Raw genomic sequence first — 20,715 nt, 5'->3', positions numbered from 1 at the left:
GTGTGCTTCTGATCTTAAAATAAGACTCCCTCCTCAAATGAGGACAAAATTGACGAAACTCCACTTGAGTCACAGCAATTACTTGAACAAGAGGAGGAGCGCCAATCCCAGCTTTTCAAAAATGAAATTGAAGTGGTAAACGCTGGCACTGAAACTTTGATTCAGTGAATGCCGATTGAAAATACATTACCCTCTGAAGAGTGTGAAGAATTGATAAAATTATTTCAAGAATAAGAAGATTGTCTAGAAAAGCTACAACCGATACCAGGGGCAAGACATGGATGGAAAGCTCAAAGAAAATGAAGAAAGTGAGAAGATATATGCTATACAAGGGGCATAGAGTGGAAACAACTTTCATATTTTCAATCAATGACGTTGGTTCTCAAATTCATAACATAAAGCCAACAAATTCAAGATAAGAAGTTCAAGAGCAAGCAATGAAAAGTGATCATCAGATATCGAGAGTACGAATCCATAGATGGAGGATGTCAAAGAACAAGTTTCGCTCTATGAAAGTCAAAAGCACGTATTAGAATCTTGAAAGAAGAAGATCCATTATCTCTTACCTGGAAATGCCGTCAAACTCCGCGAAAAAAAAAAAAAAAACAAAAGAGAAAAAAAAATAATCAGTACCAGAGGGACTCTAGTAACCTAGATCGATTCCCAATCTGAACATCGAAAGGCCTCCTTTGGCCGATTAAATCCCAAAATCAAAACCCAATGTCAAAAGAATACCGATTTGCAAACCCTTCGAGCCTAAATCAAATTTTCTTGAAAACCCATCAAACTTGGGGCATTCCCCCGAACTACGCGAGACCTGATCCCTATACTGGGGTACGTAGGCAACTCGGTTGAACCGAGTTCGGTCGATTCAAAAAGGAAAAGAAATTCAATCCTTTCAAAAAAAAAAAGAGAGGGACAAGTTCCAAAAGAAGAGAAGTTAATTGTTCCAGAAAGAAAAGAAAAAAGGAAAAAAAAATCAAACAATTTATCTTCAAACTAGGGGCATTCGCCCTGAACTACACACGACCTGATTCCTACCTTGGGATATGTAGGCGACCTGTTCACAGGTTCGGTCGAAATCTTTGTTGAGCCTTAAGCCATTCTTTGAAAAGCCCTATCCTACCTATAAAAGTCCTTCTGGTGTTCAGAACTAATGAGCTAGGTCCTGAGATACAATAAAAAAATGAAATGATGATGAATAAGAAAAATAACGGAGTTTGAAGATCTGCTAGACTGAAAACCTGAAAGGGCGGTCTAGGCAAAATTTAAGATCATTCCCCTGCTAAGTTGAAAACCCGAAAGGGCGGCTTAGGCAAAAGCTAAGGGGATAGCCTGCTGGATCGAAAACCTAGAAAGGTGGTTCAGGCAAAAGTTAAGGCTAGCGCGGTCCGCCAAGTTAAAAACCCTGAAGAGGTGACTTGGTCACGGTAAGAGAATCAGTATAAGAAGGCAACAGCCGGTATCAAGACTGAAGATCAACTGAAGTTCAAGCAAATTCAAGTGATATCCTCAAAACTGGGGGCATTGAAGCTAAGCAATCTTAGGGGTCGTAATTAAATTCTTGAGGCATTACTGTTTCGAGGAAGAAGTCCGGTGTTTACCAATTGAAAAACTATTCCTTGAAAGGATAGACTTACCAAACAAAACATTAACTAAGTCAGAAGCATCACTATGTTTGTCAGTATAGTCAGTCAATCTTTATTATTCTAAGTTCACTCCTTCAGGGCTGCTCAATCCTTTGAGTAGTGCCTTTCATCTAAGTTTTCTCTTTAGAAAGAGTCAATTGTCGTTCCTATGTCCAAATGATGTAACTGTCTTGGTGAAGGAGGCCAGGCCTAGGCAGCTCCCTGCAATTATACCTGAAAGAGCTCGAGAATTTAGTCAAACAACTTCATTTCAAAGAAGATCAGCTCAGAAAAATTCAGAAGTAGAAACATCAGAAAGCCCAGCTTCCGTAAAAAGATCATACCCCAGGAAGGCACCTTAAGCTTGGAAGAACCTCAGATGCAATGGTGGTTGAGCCAATTTCTCAGAAAGATGAACCATTCAAATTCATAATTCCCTTCCGGTTAGTTATCCTGGTCAAGAAATGTTTATCTAAACACCTGTCAAGAAGCAGATCCCGCTTTTCCATGTTAATATCCAAGAGAGTCGTTGTTCTAAATTACCAATCTCAAATGTCTTGTTCAAGGTTTCAGTTATCAAAATCCCCAGAAGACAAGACCAGCAGTCTCTTTGAGAAAAATCTTGTTGAAGTTTCATAAAAATGTTCCTAATCCATTCTTGCTAGTAATGGTTCTTCGTTCCAAAGGTTTGCCGTTTCATCATTCGTCAAAGTCCTAGTTTCCAACATCTTTGTCGGGCACGATCCATAATATCCCCGATTTCATTGAGTTCAAAAAAATAAAAAATTCATCAAATCCAATCTTACGTCAAATTCAAGTTCATGGAAAATCTCTAAATTCTTCGAGCCCGTTTGTGAACGGTACCTCTTTTCTCGAGCCCATTTGCAAATGGCCTCGTCTTCTCCTTGAGCCCGTTTGTGAACGGTGCCTCATCTCTCGAGTCCATTTGTGAATGGTTTCGTCTTCTCCTTGAGCCCATTTGTGAACGGTGCCTCATTTTCTGAGTTCATTTATGAATGGTCTCATGTCCTCCTTGAGCCCGTTTGTGGACGGTGCCTCATTTCTCAAAAAATCAAAAATTCATCAAATCCAATCCCCAATTCAAAAAATCCAATCCTACGTCAAATTCAAATTCATAAAAATCTCTAAATTTTTCATTGTTGAATTCATCAATCAAAGCTATCTTGTGTCGTCGAGCCCGTTTGTGAACGGTGCCTCATTTCTCGAGCCCATTTGTGAATGGTCTCGTCTTCTCCTTGAGCCCGTTTGCGGACGGTACCTCATTTCCCAAAAATAAAAATTCATCAAATCCAATCCCCGATTCAAACAAATCCAATCTTACGTCAAATTCAAGTTCATGAAAAATCTCATGTCCTCTTTGAGCCCTTCTGTGAAAGGTGCCTCATTTCTCGAGGCCGTTTGTGAATGGTCTCGTCTTCTCCTTGAGCCCGTTTGCGGACGGTACCTCATTTCCCAAAAATAAAAAATTCATCAAAACCAATCCCCGATTCAAACAAACCCAATCTTACGTCAAATTCAAGTTCATGAAAAATCTCATGCCCTCTTTGAGCCCGTTTGTGAACGGTGTCTCTTTTCTCGAGGCCATTTGGGGATGGTCTCGTCTTCTCCTTGAACCCGTTTGTGAACATGTTTCTCATTCTCTGAGTCCATTTGTGAATGGTCTCATGTCCTCTTTGAGCCCGTTTGTGAACGGTGCCTCTTTTCTCGAGGCCATTTGTGAATGGTCTCATCTTCTCCTTGAGCCCGTTTGCGGACGGTACCTCATTTTCCAAAAATAAAAAATTTTATCAAATCCAAATCCTTAATTAAAAAATAAAAATAAAAATCCATTCCTACGTCAAATTCAAGTTCATAAAAAAATCCCTAAATTCTTCGAGCCCGTTTGTGAACGGTGCCTCATTTCTCGAGTCCATTTGTGAATGGTCTCGTCTTCTCTTCGAACCCGTTTGTGAACAGGTGTCTCATTCTCTGAGTCCATTTGTGAATGGTCTCATCTTCTCCTTGAGCCCGTTTGTGAACGGTGCCTCATTTTCTGAGTCCATTTGTGAATGGTCTCGTGTCCTCTTTGAGCCCGTTTGTGAACGGTGCCTCATTTCTCGAGTCCATTTGTGAATGGTCTTGTCTTCTCCTTGAGCCCGTTTGTGAACGGTGCCTCATTTCTCGAATCCATTTGTGAATGGTCTTGTCTTCTCCTTGAGCCCGTTTGTGAACGGTGCCTCATTTCTCGAATCCATTTGTGAATGGTCTCGTCTTCTCCTTGAGCCCGTTGGTGAACGGTGCCTCATTTCTCGAGTCCATTTGTGAATTGTCTCGTCTTCTCCTTGAGCCTGTTTGTGAATGGTGCCTCATTTCTCGAGTCCATTTGTGAATGGTCTTGTCTTATCCTTGAGCCCGTTTGTGAATGGTGCCTCTTTTCTCGAATCCATTTGTGAATGGTATCGTCCTCCTTGAGCCCGTTTGTGAACGGTGCCTCATTTCTCGAGTCCATTTGTGAATGGTCTTGTCTTCTCCTTGAGCCCGTTTGTGAACGGTGCCTCTTTTCTCGAATCCATTTGTGAATGGTATCGTCCTCCTTGAGCCCGTTTGTGAACGGTGCTTCATTTCTCGAGTCCATTTGTGAATGGTCTTGTCTTCTCCTTGAGCCCGTTTGTGAACGGTGCCTCTTTTCTCGAGTCCATTTGTGAATGGTTTTCTATCCTCCTTGAGGCCGTTTGTGAACGGTGCCTCATTATCCAAGTCCATTTGGGAATGCTTCTTATCCTCGTTGAACCCGCTTGTGAGCGGCGTCTCATCTCCTTCTAAAAACTGTTTGAGAGCGATCTTTGTCCTTTCCCTTCAGAATCCATTCGAAAATGATATCTCATTCTCTAATTGCCCGTTTGTGAACGGCGCCGCATCGAGTTTTTATTATTATTCAAGTTCTAGGGTTTCATCTAAGGTTTTGCATTATGTTAAGGTGCGTTGTGTCTAGAGAGTCCTTTGTCGATTAAAACTACGCAAAATGGTTCTGTCATTTTTAACTTTGGTATTCAATGACTACGTCATCTCTACCAAAGAGGGGCATCTGTAGACACCCCATTTTGTTTTGTTTTAATCAACAAATAAATTAGTGTGTTAAATCCATGTGAGAACCCCCTCTATCATTGATTTATATGTTTTAGGTCATTAATATCTTGATCTGACTTTACGGATCATCAATCGGGACAAAATAAGCTAGGGTCACTTCATAGCCCGGACCCTGATTCCATTCCGAGACCCGATTTCCGTAAATCGTTAGATCAATGGCAGATCATGACCTGGGTCTAACCATCCAAAACCACCTAACCTCTCCTCTCATCCTAACCATTCAAACCTCACCTAACCTCACCTAACCTCTCCTCCCATCATAACCATCCAAACCTCACCTAACCTCACCTAACCTCACCTAACATCACCTAACCTCACCTAACCTTACCTAACCTCACCTAACCTCACCTAACCTCCTATCCCATTCTCCTATAAATACCCTCTCATCTCACCAAAGAAAAGAGGAAAAAAAAGAAAAGAGGAGAGAACCCCTCTCTTAGAAAATTCAAGCCCTCTCTCTAGACCAAATCCCTCTTCTCCATAAGTTTGCATGGAATATCGTCTACAAAAAGGTATGTCTTTTGGAATTTTATTTTCTTTTCTATATTTGTAGGATTGAGTGTTGTTTTGCGTATATTTTGGTTGATGTCATGTTTAATTTTGTACTAGTTTGGCCTTGGTCATGTTCTCACTTATGCTAAATATAATTAATGTGTTAGGGTCATTAGAACCTATTTGCAATGGGATGTTGAAATCATTGGCTTGTTAGGGAATTTAGATTTCTTTTGGGAAAACAATTCATTAAAAATTTTGAACATTTACAAGAAAGAAAACTTGAATTTTACATGAATTATCAAAACCCATTTAATTTGGCTTACAAAACCTCCATCTTTCAATTGATAACAACAGCCCCCACTCCAATTTGATAACAACAGCCCCACTCAATCTCAAGAACCCAATATCCATACCCCACCTTGCCAAGTAGATAAAAACAATCCCTTTTTCAAACATCCCATTTGAATCTAATCTCAGGCCCATTCAAGCCATTTTTCATATTCACCGTCTTTTAATCACTAAAAAAATAAGAACTATCAAAAGAAAACATGGGGGTGCCAATATCATTCCCGTCATAGTGCTAGCTGTTAGACTTTAAACAGATTTTTCGACCTCTAAACAACAGAATCGTGGGAAATGGTTAACTACAAAGTCGTAGATATTTTCGTGCCGTTTCCAACGAGTATTCGTGCTAGATCAGACAGCGAGCGGTTAAAAAGTTAAGTCCAAAATGGTTGCGGCACACCTTTAGGCATTTCCAGTTTAATGTTGCTGTCCTTTTGTTTGCAACACAAATTCGAACCTCTAAATCACAGATTTACAAACAATGGAGAACTACAAAGTTGTAGCCCTATAAAAGATCTTTCCAACGCATGTTTGTACGTTGAATTTGGCCAAGCGGTTAAAGAGTTACGACAGTTTTAGTGGGCTGCATTTGTCAGATCTTTTAATGGTCAATGGTTTGTCGAATTTGTGCAATTGTCAAAACTTGGTTGTGTTAACGTCATTTTCCAAACCAAAATCGAAAGACATTAATCTAAAGTACATCCAACCTAAAATTAACAAAACTAAAATTCACCCATTTAAAATCCACTGATAAAAATCCGTTAAAAGCCATTAACCAAAAGACCACTAAAAATTTCAAATGAAACTAAAACCTTCTAAATAAACAACTTTAAAAGCTACCAAACACACTAAATACCTTCAGATAATAAAAGCTTCAAGAAAACTCTAAAAGTTTCCACAAACCCAAAAGAATTCGAGATTCCCAAGAGCCGGTGGATTCAAAATTCCTTTAGGAACCCTTAGAGCCCAATTTAGGAACACTGGTGTCGTGTCGTGTCGTGTCCTAAGTTTTAGGGAGTCTTAGGTTTTAGGGAGTCCTAGAGTCAGGAGTCCGGCCTCATCACGGACGCTTGCTATGTATAGCAACCGTGCCATAGGTCTAGTTACACTAGTCACCCAATCTTTCCCTAGGACAAGCCTAGTAAACTAGGATGTAAGGCAAACCTGCATTAGTCTAAGGGACCATTTGCATTTAGATGAGAATCATATAGCATCTTAGATGAAATCCTAAGATAATAAAATCTTCAACTTGAATTAAATAACTTCTCCTAAAACTGTTGAAACAGTCAATCCCGTCTAGGTCGGTGTCTTAGTTGAGTTAGGCATATGTAACTTAGCTTAGGTGCACCGAACTACGTCGACTCTGATCCCAGTGAGGCTTGGGTACGTAGGCAGCTTGGATGTCTGATGGCATACCACCCGCGAGTCGGCACCACAAACAAATTGTGGTGTTTTGTATATTAATTTTCTTGTAAATGCTTAATCAAATCACTTAGGACTTTCCATGAAATTAGAATTTTAGGAGAACTTTCACTTAGATTGAATCCAGACAAATTAATAAATCAAGATACACATTTAGGATTCACATTGAAATTAGATCATAGGATGCATGTCACTTAGTTCGCACATTAACATAGAGTTGAATGAGCCATTTAAAATAAATTTAAAAGAGTTAGCTTTTGGAATCGAAGACCGATTATCGGGCAAGAATGGTGCATGTGGTGGATAACTCCCCATACCTTCCATTCTCGTAACCAGGTAGCGAGTCTAGATTTCTGGTTAATTACGGGTCCTAGATCCCACATCTAGGTGGCGACTCTGTCAGTCTCTTTCGTGTGGAATTCGGATTGCCTTAGTGATCCCAAGTTCACAGGAAAGATTAATTCAAATCAATAATAAAATGCACACGCCAATCGCGTGGATACGAGAGACCAAAAGAGAGAGTGCGAGGCGGCTCGCGCCCCACACCCCTCTCGCGGGATCAGGGTACCACAGTCTGGCGACTCTGCTGGGGATCACCTAACTTCATTAAAACTTCAAAAGATAATTCATTTGAATTTAATTTTAAATGGCTCATAAAAACTCTATACTTGTTAGATTAGTTTGTCTTGTTTTATTTTCTCATCACATTTTACTCAAACTTAATTTAACAAAACCTGAAGGCATCATAGATTGCGCAAACATATTGCACACACTTACATCACTTGCATCTAAACCATGCGTCTCACGTGCACACACATCCTATTTTAGGAACCCGGAGTGTTATCTAGCATGGTTGACTGTGATTTCATCACCTGGTGCCTCTGTTCTAGAGAAGCATTCCACCCTTAGCCTAGTACCTTTATGGTACGTAAACGGATCTCTTGTTCACGTACTGATACGCCGGACACTGGTACAGTATATCGAACAGGGATTCGCGCTAAGGGAACTCTTGGCCTTACCCCTAGATTAACCCACACATGCATGTAGTATACGAACACATGTGCATCACGTGTGTGAGCCTAGTTTAGGATATCCTACCCATTTGTGTCTAGATTAGGCCGTGGTCCATCTTCCAATGGCTACGATCGGTCCTTAGATACACGAACAAAGTCATGAGTCGAGATCCTCTCTCCACTCCGCTAGATTAGGATTAGGGTTGATGCCTTCAGGTAACACTGTTAAAATGTGTGAAGATTAAAAACTTTCCCTTTGGGGTTAGGATATAAATCCCATCATTTTCAAAGATCTCATAGGATTAGTCATTCATGATCTATCCGTTGAAAGCAATCTTATGCTATCTCATCTAATCTCTTGATCGTGCGTCTTTCATTCTTCTGTCATACAATTCGATCGTATCTTCATGCCATCCCCTAACTGGCAGGAGCAGAATCTCACAATCTTTCGATTATGCAATCTCATGATCTGATCATGCCTGGTCCAGATGATCCAATCTTACTTGTACCCTTAGTCCTTTCTTACTCTAAGGGCAACCTTTTTCAAGAATATTTTGCTAAGTCCTTCAGAGTTCACTATCATAATCCTTGAACTAGGGGCATTCCCCTATGCGAATCAGTCATCATGGTCAGTACAATTGTTGAGTCCGGTCTTACATTTCAAGGTCAATGCCTAGTCCAGGCAAATCATCTCTCTTTTTTATTTAGAGTTGTGAATCCTGAGCATGTTCAGGATAGGTCGTGTCCAATAATTCACTTGTGTTTGTTTCTTAAGTGTGCTTCTGATCTTAAAATAAGACTCCCTCCTCAAATGAGGACAAAATTGACGAAACTCCACTTGAGTCACAGCAATTACTTGAACAAGAGGAGGAGCGCCAATCCCAGCTTTTCAAAAATGAAATTGAAGTGGTAAACGCTGGCACTGAAACTTTGATTCAGTGAATGCCGATTGAAAATACATTACCCTCTGAAGAGTGTGAAGAATTGATAAAATTATTTCAAGAATAAGAAGATTGTCTAGAAAAGCTACAACCGATACCAGGGGCAAGACATGGATGGAAAGCTCAAAGAAAATGAAGAAAGTGAGAAGATATATGCTATACAAGGGGCATAGAGTGGAAACAACTTTCATATTTTCAATCAATGACGTTGGTTCTCAAATTCATAACATAAAGCCAACAAATTCAAGATAAGAAGTTCAAGAGCAAGCAATGAAAAGTGATCATCAGATATCGAGAGTACGAATCCATAGATGGAGGATGTCAAAGAACAAGTTTCGCTCTATGAAAGTCAAAAGCACGTATTAGAATCTTGAAAGAAGAAGATCCATTATCTCTTACCTGGAAATGCCGTCAAACTCCGCGAAAAAAAAAAAAAAAACAAAAGAGAAAAAAAAATAATCAGTACCAGAGGGACTCTAGTAACCTAGATCGATTCCCAATCTGAACATCGAAAGGCCTCCTTTGGCCGATTAAATCCCAAAATCAAAACCCAATGTCAAAAGAATACCGATTTGCAAACCCTTCGAGCCTAAATCAAATTTTCTTGAAAACCCATCAAACTTGGGGCATTCCCCCGAACTACGCGAGACCTGATCCCTATACTGGGGTACGTAGGCAACTCGGTTGAACCGAGTTCGGTCGATTCAAAAAGGAAAAGAAATTCAATCCTTTCAAAAAAAAAAGAGAGGGACAAGTTCCAAAAGAAGAGAAGTTAATTGTTCCAGAAAGAAAAGAAAAAAGGAAAAAAAAATCAAACAATTTATCTTCAAACTAGGGGCATTCGCCCTGAACTACACACGACCTGATTCCTACCTTGGGATATGTAGGCGACCTGTTCACAGGTTCGGTCGAAATCTTTGTTGAGCCTTAAGCCATTCTTTGAAAAGCCCTATCCTACCTATAAAAGTCCTTCTGGTGTTCAGAACTAATGAGCTAGGTCCTGAGATACAATAAAAAAATGAAATGATGATGAATAAGAAAAATAACGGAGTTTGAAGATCTGCTAGACTGAAAACCTGAAAGGGCGGTCTAGGCAAAATTTAAGATCATTCCCCTGCTAAGTTGAAAACCCGAAAGGGCGGCTTAGGCAAAAGCTAAGGGGATAGCCTGCTGGATCGAAAACCTAGAAAGGTGGTTCAGGCAAAAGTTAAGGCTAGCGCGGTCCGCCAAGTTAAAAACCCTGAAGAGGTGACTTGGTCACGGTAAGAGAATCAGTATAAGAAGGCAACAGCCGGTATCAAGACTGAAGATCAACTGAAGTTCAAGCAAATTCAAGTGATATCCTCAAAACTGGGGGCATTGAAGCTAAGCAATCTTAGGGGTCGTAATTAAATTCTTGAGGCATTACTGTTTCGAGGAAGAAGTCCGGTGTTTACCAATTGAAAAACTATTCCTTGAAAGGATAGACTTACCAAACAAAACATTAACTAAGTCAGAAGCATCACTATGTTTGTCAGTATAGTCAGTCAATCTTTATTATTCTAAGTTCACTCCTTCAGGGCTGCTCAATCCTTTGAGTAGTGCCTTTCATCTAAGTTTTCTCTTTAGAAAGAGTCAATTGTCGTTCCTATGTCCAAATGATGTAACTGTCTTGGTGAAGGAGGCCAGGCCTAGGCAGCTCCCTGCAATTATACCTGAAAGAGCTCGAGAATTTAGTCAAACAACTTCATTTCAAAGAAGATCAGCTCAGAAAAATTCAGAAGTAGAAACATCAGAAAGCCCAGCTTCCGTAAAAAGATCATACCCCAGGAAGGCACCTTAAGCTTGGAAGAACCTCAGATGCAATGGTGGTTGAGCCAATTTCTCAGAAAGATGAACCATTCAAATTCATAATTCCCTTCCGGTTAGTTATCCTGGTCAAGAAATGTTTATCTAAACACCTGTCAAGAAGCAGATCCCGCTTTTCCATGTTAATATCCAAGAGAGTCGTTGTTCTAAATTACCAATCTCAAATGTCTTGTTCAAGGTTTCAGTTATCAAAATCCCCAGAAGACAAGACCAGCAGTCTCTTTGAGAAAAATCTTGTTGAAGTTTCATAAAAATGTTCCTAATCCATTCTTGCTAGTAATGGTTCTTCGTTCCAAAGGTTTGCCGTTTCATCATTCGTCAAAGTCCTAGTTTCCAACATCTTTGTCGGGCACGATCCATAATATCCCCGATTTCATTGAGTTCAAAAAAATAAAAAATTCATCAAATCCAATCTTACGTCAAATTCAAGTTCATGGAAAATCTCTAAATTCTTCGAGCCCGTTTGTGAACGGTACCTCTTTTCTCGAGCCCATTTGCAAATGGCCTCGTCTTCTCCTTGAGCCCGTTTGTGAACGGTGCCTCATCTCTCGAGTCCATTTGTGAATGGTTTCGTCTTCTCCTTGAGCCCATTTGTGAACGGTGCCTCATTTTCTGAGTTCATTTATGAATGGTCTCATGTCCTCCTTGAGCCCGTTTGTGGACGGTGCCTCATTTCTCAAAAAATCAAAAATTCATCAAATCCAATCCCCAATTCAAAAAATCCAATCCTACGTCAAATTCAAATTCATAAAAATCTCTAAATTTTTCATTGTTGAATTCATCAATCAAAGCTATCTTGTGTCGTCGAGCCCGTTTGTGAACGGTGCCTCATTTCTCGAGCCCATTTGTGAATGGTCTCGTCTTCTCCTTGAGCCCGTTTGCGGACGGTACCTCATTTCCCAAAAATAAAAATTCATCAAATCCAATCCCCGATTCAAACAAATCCAATCTTACGTCAAATTCAAGTTCATGAAAAATCTCATGTCCTCTTTGAGCCCTTCTGTGAAAGGTGCCTCATTTCTCGAGGCCGTTTGTGAATGGTCTCGTCTTCTCCTTGAGCCCGTTTGCGGACGGTACCTCATTTCCCAAAAATAAAAAATTCATCAAAACCAATCCCCGATTCAAACAAACCCAATCTTACGTCAAATTCAAGTTCATGAAAAATCTCATGCCCTCTTTGAGCCCGTTTGTGAACGGTGTCTCTTTTCTCGAGGCCATTTGGGGATGGTCTCGTCTTCTCCTTGAACCCGTTTGTGAACATGTTTCTCATTCTCTGAGTCCATTTGTGAATGGTCTCATGTCCTCTTTGAGCCCGTTTGTGAACGGTGCCTCTTTTCTCGAGGCCATTTGTGAATGGTCTCATCTTCTCCTTGAGCCCGTTTGCGGACGGTACCTCATTTTCCAAAAATAAAAAATTTTATCAAATCCAAATCCTTAATTAAAAAATAAAAATAAAAATCCATTCCTACGTCAAATTCAAGTTCATAAAAAAATCCCTAAATTCTTCGAGCCCGTTTGTGAACGGTGCCTCATTTCTCGAGTCCATTTGTGAATGGTCTCGTCTTCTCTTCGAACCCGTTTGTGAACAGGTGTCTCATTCTCTGAGTCCATTTGTGAATGGTCTCATCTTCTCCTTGAGCCCGTTTGTGAACGGTGCCTCATTTTCTGAGTCCATTTGTGAATGGTCTCGTGTCCTCTTTGAGCCCGTTTGTGAACGGTGCCTCATTTCTCGAGTCCATTTGTGAATGGTCTTGTCTTCTCCTTGAGCCCGTTTGTGAACGGTGCCTCATTTCTCGAATCCATTTGTGAATGGTCTTGTCTTCTCCTTGAGCCCGTTTGTGAACGGTGCCTCATTTCTCGAATCCATTTGTGAATGGTCTCGTCTTCTCCTTGAGCCCGTTGGTGAACGGTGCCTCATTTCTCGAGTCCATTTGTGAATTGTCTCGTCTTCTCCTTGAGCCTGTTTGTGAATGGTGCCTCATTTCTCGAGTCCATTTGTGAATGGTCTTGTCTTATCCTTGAGCCCGTTTGTGAATGGTGCCTCTTTTCTCGAATCCATTTGTGAATGGTATCGTCCTCCTTGAGCCCGTTTGTGAACGGTGCCTCATTTCTCGAGTCCATTTGTGAATGGTCTTGTCTTCTCCTTGAGCCCGTTTGTGAACGGTGCCTCTTTTCTCGAATCCATTTGTGAATGGTATCGTCCTCCTTGAGCCCGTTTGTGAACGGTGCTTCATTTCTCGAGTCCATTTGTGAATGGTCTTGTCTTCTCCTTGAGCCCGTTTGTGAACGGTGCCTCTTTTCTCGAGTCCATTTGTGAATGGTTTTCTATCCTCCTTGAGGCCGTTTGTGAACGGTGCCTCATTATCCAAGTCCATTTGGGAATGCTTCTTATCCTCGTTGAACCCGCTTGTGAGCGGCGTCTCATCTCCTTCTAAAAACTGTTTGAGAGCGATCTTTGTCCTTTCCCTTCAGAATCCATTCGAAAATGATATCTCATTCTCTAATTGCCCGTTTGTGAACGGCGCCGCATCGAGTTTTTATTATTATTCAAGTTCTAGGGTTTCATCTAAGGTTTTGCATTATGTTAAGGTGCGTTGTGTCTAGAGAGTCCTTTGTCGATTAAAACTACGCAAAATGGTTCTGTCATTTTTAACTTTGGTATTCAATGACTACGTCATCTCTACCAAAGAGGGGCATCTGTAGACACCCCATTTTGTTTTGTTTTAATCAACAAATAAATTAGTGTGTTAAATCCATGTGAGAACCCCCTCTATCATTGATTTATATGTTTTAGGTCATTAATATCTTGATCTGACTTTACGGATCATCAATCGGGACAAAATAAGCTAGGGTCACTTCATAGCCCGGACCCTGATTCCATTCCGAGACCCGATTTCCGTAAATCGTTAGATCAATGGCAGATCATGACCTGGGTCTAACCATCCAAAACCACCTAACCTCTCCTCTCATCCTAACCATTCAAACCTCACCTAACCTCACCTAACCTCTCCTCCCATCATAACCATCCAAACCTCACCTAACCTCACCTAACCTCACCTAACATCACCTAACCTCACCTAACCTTACCTAACCTCACCTAACCTCACCTAACCTCCTATCCCATTCTCCTATAAATACCCTCTCATCTCACCAAAGAAAAGAGGAAAAAAAAGAAAAGAGGAGAGAACCCCTCTCTTAGAAAATTCAAGCCCTCTCTCTAGACCAAATCCCTCTTCTCCATAAGTTTGCATGGAATATCGTCTACAAAAAGGTATGTCTTTTGGAATTTTATTTTCTTTTCTATATTTGTAGGATTGAGTGTTGTTTTGCGTATATTTTGGTTGATGTCATGTTTAATTTTGTACTAGTTTGGCCTTGGTCATGTTCTCACTTATGCTAAATATAATTAATGTGTTAGGGTCATTAGAACCTATTTGCAATGGGATGTTGAAATCATTGGCTTGTTAGGGAATTTAGATTTCTTTTGGGAAAACAATTCATTAAAAATTTTGAACATTTACAAGAAAGAAAACTTGAATTTTACATGAATTATCAAAACCCATTTAATTTGGCTTACAAAACCTCCATCTTTCAATTGATAACAACAGCCCCCACTCCAATTTGATAACAACAGCCCCACTCAATCTCAAGAACCCAATATCCATACCCCACCTTGCCAAGTAGATAAAAACAATCCCTTTTTCAAACATCCCATTTGAATCTAATCTCAGGCCCATTCAAGCCATTTTTCATATTCACCGTCTTTTAATCACTAAAAAAATAAGAACTATCAAAAGAAAACATGGGGGTGCCAATATCATTCCCGTCATAGTGCTAGCTGTTAGACTTTAAACAGATTTTTCGACCTCTAAACAACAGAATCGTGGGAAATGGTTAACTACAAAGTCGTAGATATTTTCGTGCCGTTTCCAACGAGTATTCGTGCTAGATCAGACAGCGAGCGGTTAAAAAGTTAAGTCCAAAATGGTTGCGGCACACCTTTAGGCATTTCCAGTTTAATGTTGCTGTCCTTTTGTTTGCAACACAAATTCGAACCTCTAAATCACAGATTTACAAACAATGGAGAACTACAAAGTTGTAGCCCTATAAAAGATCTTTCCAACGCATGTTTGTACGTTGAATTTGGCCAAGCGGTTAAAGAGTTACGACAGTTTTAGTGGGCTGCATTTGTCAGATCTTTTAATGGTCAATGGTTTGTCGAATTTGTGCAATTGTCAAAACTTGGTTGTGTTAACGTCATTTTCCAAACCAAAATCGAAAGACATTAATCTAAAGTACATCCAACCTAAAATTAACAAAACTAAAATTCACCCATTTAAAATCCACTGATAAAAATCCGTTAAAAGCCATTAACCAAAAGACCACTAAAAATTTCAAATGAAACTAAAACCTTCTAAATAAACAACTTTAAAAGCTACCAAACACACTAAATACCTTCAGATAATAAAAGCTTCAAGAAAACTCTAAAAGTTTCCACAAACCCAAAAGAATTCGAGATTCCCAAGAGCCGGTGGATTCAAAATTCCTTTAGGAACCCTTAGAGCCCAATTTAGGAACACTGGTGTCGTGTCGTGTCGTGTCCTAAGTTTTAGGGAGTCTTAGGTTTTAGGGAGTCCTAGAGTCAGGAGTCCGGCCTCATCACGGACGCTTGCTATGTATAGCAACCGTGCCATAGGTCTAGTTACACTAGTCACCCAATCTTTCCCTAAGACAAGCCTAGTAAACTAGGATGTAAGGCAAACCTGCATTAGTCTAAGGGACCATTTGCATTTAGATGAGAATCATATAGCATCTTAGATGAAATCCTAAGATAATAAAATCTTCAACTTGAATTAAATAACTTCTCCTAAAACTGTTGAAACAGTCAATCCCGTCTAGGTCGGTGTCTTAGTTGAGTTAGGCATATGTAACTTAGCTTAGGTGCACCGAACTACGTCGACTCTGATCCCAGTGAGGCTTGGGTACGTAGGCAGCTTGGATGTCTGATGGCATACCACCCGCGAGTCGGCACCACAAACAAATTGTGGTGTTTTGTATATTAATTTTCTTGTAAATGCTTAATCAAATCACTTAGGACTTTCCATGAAATTAGAATTTTAGGAGAACTTTCACTTAGATTGAATCCAGACAAATTAATAAATCAAGATACACATTTAGGATTCACATTGAAATTAGATCATAGGATGCATGTCACTTAGTTCGCACATTAACATAGAGTTGAATGAGCCATTTAAAATAAATTTAAAAGAGTTAGCTTTTGGAATCGAAGACCGATTATCGGGCAAGAATGGTGCATGTGGTGGATAACTCCCCATACCTTCCATTCTCGTAACCAGGTAGCGAGTCTAGATTTCTGGTTAATTACGGGTCCTAGATCCCACATCTAGGTGGCGACTCTGTCAGTCTCTTTCGTGTGGAATTCGGATTGCCTTAGTGATCCCAAGTTCACAGGAAAGATTAATTCAAATCAATAATAAAATGCACACGCCAATCGCGTGGATACGAGAGACCAAGAGAGAGTGCGAGGCGGCTCGCGCCCCACACCCCTCTCGCGGGATCAGGGTACCACACATATTAATAAAGAGTTAAATGAGCCATTTAAAAGAAATTCAAGAGAGTTAACTTTTGGAATTGAAGACCGGATTATCGGGCAAAAATGATGCTTGTGGTGGTGTGGACCCCGATCCGCGATAGGTGGCGAGGGAACGGGTCCCGTCCCCACACCATCCGGATCATCCACGTGTGAAGGAGAGCTCTACCAAGGAACTCTCAAAACGGATGCCACCCTCATAGCATAGCACGAGTGGCGATATAAAAGAAAGAGATATGTCTTGATCCGGAACCGAAGTTCGAAACCGAGACATACCTGAAATAAACTCAGAGTCGCCATCCATGGATATGCCATGGAACCCTAAAATCAAATCCTCTGTACAATGGATAACCAGAAATATATATGGGTTCGTGCCTGGTTACGAATGGGGAAGGTCTGAGAGCACCCCCGATTCGTCCGAGTGCAAGCACTTGGTCTCTTATGCCATTTATTATTAACTCCAAAGAAGTTTGGGTAAAAATCATCTGAAATAGGAACAATCCTCCAGAATCGTCTACCTAAGCATGCATTTCCTGAGGATAAAGATAATAAACACATATAAAATAAAATGAAAGATGTGCCACCTAAGCATAGCTAGGTTATGAGTGACAAACCTAATGGGTGTCTAAGTTCTGATGTGCAAACACATGCAAGCTACAGCAAAAGGTATAGGATCGGTACGAGAAAGTAAGAAAACACATCAAAACATATAATAACAACATAATAAATCCTAAGACTCTAAATTATTAGCCCGAGTCCTCGGATGGTCTGGTATTCATCCAAAGAAGCCTACGTATCCCCGCCTCCACGAGAATCAAGGCAACGTAGTTCTTCGCACCTATTCTAAGCTAGGATGCCTAAGACACCTAGACCTCTATCCTAGACTCGATCTAAAAGACCGGACCAATTATTAAAGTTTATTGTACGATTATTTAAATTCCAGTGAATTATGGATTTTAGGATACCCTATATGCCCTAACTAAATGCAGATTAGCCCTAGGCTAATGCAGGTGGTTCCTACAACCTATGTGTAACTAGGCTGTATTTCCTAAGGAAAACCAAGGGTGGACTAGCGTATCCTACTCTAGTCATCAGTCGGCGATGTGAATCGCCAACTGACCGGACGGAGGCGCTCCTATAACTCTAGGACAAACCCCTAACTCTAAAACAATCACAAACAAGCACACAACAAAACAAAGGTCAAATCCTAACTCTAAACTCTCTATCTAAGACAAAGTCCTAACTCTAAAGGAAGAGCTTTTTGAAATCAAATGCTTATTCAAAAAGGTTTAAAACCTTATTTACAAAAGTTTGGCTGGACTTGGGATGTAAATCCCAAGCTGCACTACGTACCTCGGAAGAGGATCAAGCCAACGTAGTTCGAAACAAACTCTCCTACATAACAAACACTTACAGCAAATCAACTATTTTTTATGTTTTTAAGTTTCTAATGTTTTTGAGATTTTTAATGATTTCAATGCTTATGGATTTTAAAATTTCTGATGTTTTCACCCTTTTGGCCAAAGACCGGAGAGAATATACAAGCAAAACCCTAGGGCCAAACCCTAGGGTGAATAAGGGAAACTATGCTCTAATAACACCGTTATAAGAGCAAATGAGTCAAAGACTCTCTAATAAGAGTGACTGATAACACTGAAAATGAGATAACGGAGTCAAAGACTCTCTAATGACTGCAAAAGAAAAGGCGAGTCAAAGACTCTCTAATAAATCCAACTGAAAGAACAAATGAGTCAAAGACTCTCTAAGAAAACTGCGAAAGAGATAAATGAGTCAAAGACTCTCTAATAACATCACCAAAGGAATAAATGAGCCAAAGATTCTCTGAAAGAAATGGAAACACGATTCAAAGACTCTCTAAGAGAGACGAAAACATAAGTCAAAGACTCCACTGACAACAACTAAAGGATATACGAGTCAAAGACTCTCTAAGAGATGAAAACACGAGTCAAAGACTCCACTGACAACAACTAAAGGATATACGAGTCAAAGACTCTCTAAGAGATAGAAACACGAGTCAAAGACTCCAAAAACACCGACTAAAGGATAAATGAGTCAAAGACTCTCTAAAAGAGAAAGATTGAGTCAGAACTCTTTAATAACAACACCTGAAAGACAAATGAATCCAAGACTCTCCTACAACACTACTGAAAAGACAAATGAATCAAAGACTCTCTAATCAAGGCTGACTCCTATGCGAATGGACTATCGACTAAGGAGAAGCTTACAAGCAAAAGGAATAAGAGACCTTGTGCATATTTGGCAAAAGTAAAACACCCAACCGGGCCGGACAGCTACCTAGCCCTCAGGGTGCAACAAATGTGCAACCCAATACCCATAAGGGTAGGGGTATGAAGCCAAGCCGAGTAGGGTGTTCTTCCAAAACCAAACGGCGCACAAAGAGGAGGTTTAGCAAGGGAATGAGACCGGGCGGGTCTAAAAGGAAATAAGAGACTTTGTGCATATTTGGCAAAGGTAAAACACCCAACCGGGCCGGACAGCTACCTAGCCCTCAAGGTGCAACAAATGTGCAACCCAATACCCATAAGGGTAGGGGTATGAAGCCAAGCCGAGTAGTGTGTTCTCCGAAAATCAAAAAGCACACAAAGAGGATTAACGAGAGAATGAGACCGGACCGGTCTCCCAAACACACAAAGATGGGCTCTAAGCAACCTTATCATTGCCCTTGCAAAGGGGGAAGCGAGGCTAAGACAACTAATTGACCAAATTGGTCTCTAATTAACAAAGGAACAAACTGAAATACAACCTCAGAGAGGATTCTACAAATGAGGCTTGCCTCCAAAGGAGGATTGCCTAACGAGACAAAGTATGTCTCCTAGCACAGGCTCTATTATCTAAAGAAGTCTAGAAGACTACGCTAGTCTATCTAAAGAGAAGAAAAAGGTTACTAAGTAAACTCAAATTTCATTCAATTATTATAAAAACAAATCAAATATCCGTAAAGTAAGATCTACAACTAAAGAGTGCACAATCTGTAATAATAACAATCATACAATGATAAACAACGTTAATTAGTCCAGACCAGCCGCTGGATAGCCTAATAAAGCAAGAAACAACATTAAACACTTCTATGCCCAACCACAAGTACCACTGCCCCGATATGGGGGTGAAATCAGATGATGCTAAAGTAATCATCTGATATCACAAATACACAGGATAATATTTCTAAGCCCGCCTTGAGATCAGACAGTACTCATATCGATAATATCGAATAGAGTAGTCATCTGATCTCCTTCTTTCCTAAAACAATTTATTTAAGTAAAAGACAAGTTTATGAACCTCAAGAGAGTCTCACCCGAACGCCATTTATCACCATCTTCCAACCTAACTCAAATGCTTAATATAAGAAGAATATTAGATTTTCAATATATTCAATGATATTCCCCATTTGTAAAAAAAATTAGTGCATAACAAAGGGCATGAAACAGGAACTTATGCTGTGTCAAACAAACACTTGTGTTGTGCCACAATACACTTTAGAAGGGATTACTAGAGGAAATTATAAAGAGATCAGATCAATTTTACCTTAGCACTTTACCTTTTCTTTAAGAAGATTAACGCTGAGAGCCACATGCATGGTATGTGCCTTCTCACTACTGGTAACACCATAGGCAAAAACTGTCCCATTGACACCTTCCATTGTAGCCTTGACAACAGGTCGCGCAGCCACACCATATACCACCTTAGAAGTTGTGGCTGGTCTAAAAACTCTATCAAATGCATATCCCAAAGCCGAATTATACTCAGCGGCCTAAACCGAACAGTGACAGAAATGCTATCTCCAGCACTCGGCCTATCAATCACCTCTCCGACCATCATTTCTGACGAATTCCGGCCACCGTAAACCCTCGCCACCGGATACGAATCTAAATCACTCCGACCTCGGCTCGGCGTGATAGATCTGGCAATAAATCCAGATCCGGAACTACATCCATAAAAGCTGCTTCCCTCTCCAGCTTAATCAAAGGGATCTCGCCGGAGGCAAGAAAAATAATCCGGCGAAGCATCGTATTTCCAGATACAACGTCCAGTGGAAGCATTCCAGAGAGTAAGAAGTGAAGGTCCATTGAGAGATGCAATAAGCCACAAATCTAGGCATTTAATCCAACACAGATCTTGAATCCCAAGCTTAGATTTATCAGGATCAGAATCCATATAGAGGACTACGAGGCGTGATCGGAGATCCCAGACCGCGATCCGGCCTTGGCGATCACCGACGGCGAGAC

The 20,715-nt window shown here is 40.4% G+C and overlaps 1 long non-coding RNA gene across 1 annotated transcript; it reads left to right on the top strand.

Moving 5' to 3' along the window:
* Positions 1 to 4,502: 4,502 nt before the first annotated feature.
* On the top strand, positions 4,503 to 8,824 carry LOC143886423 (uncharacterized). Its single transcript, XR_013253789.1, has 2 exons — positions 4,503 to 5,287; positions 8,479 to 8,824. It is a non-coding gene; the product is annotated as an uncharacterized LOC143886423 (long non-coding RNA).
* Positions 8,825 to 20,715: the final 11,891 nt, after the last annotated feature.

This window comes from Tasmannia lanceolata, unplaced genomic scaffold, assembly GCF_043159265.1.
Source record: "Tasmannia lanceolata isolate RefF3 unplaced genomic scaffold, GAP_Taslan_0.1 ptg000011l, whole genome shotgun sequence".
In the NCBI taxonomy this organism is placed as follows: Eukaryota; Viridiplantae; Streptophyta; class Magnoliopsida; order Canellales; family Winteraceae; genus Tasmannia; species Tasmannia lanceolata.
This window is presented reverse-complemented; position numbering and strand designations above follow the sequence as displayed.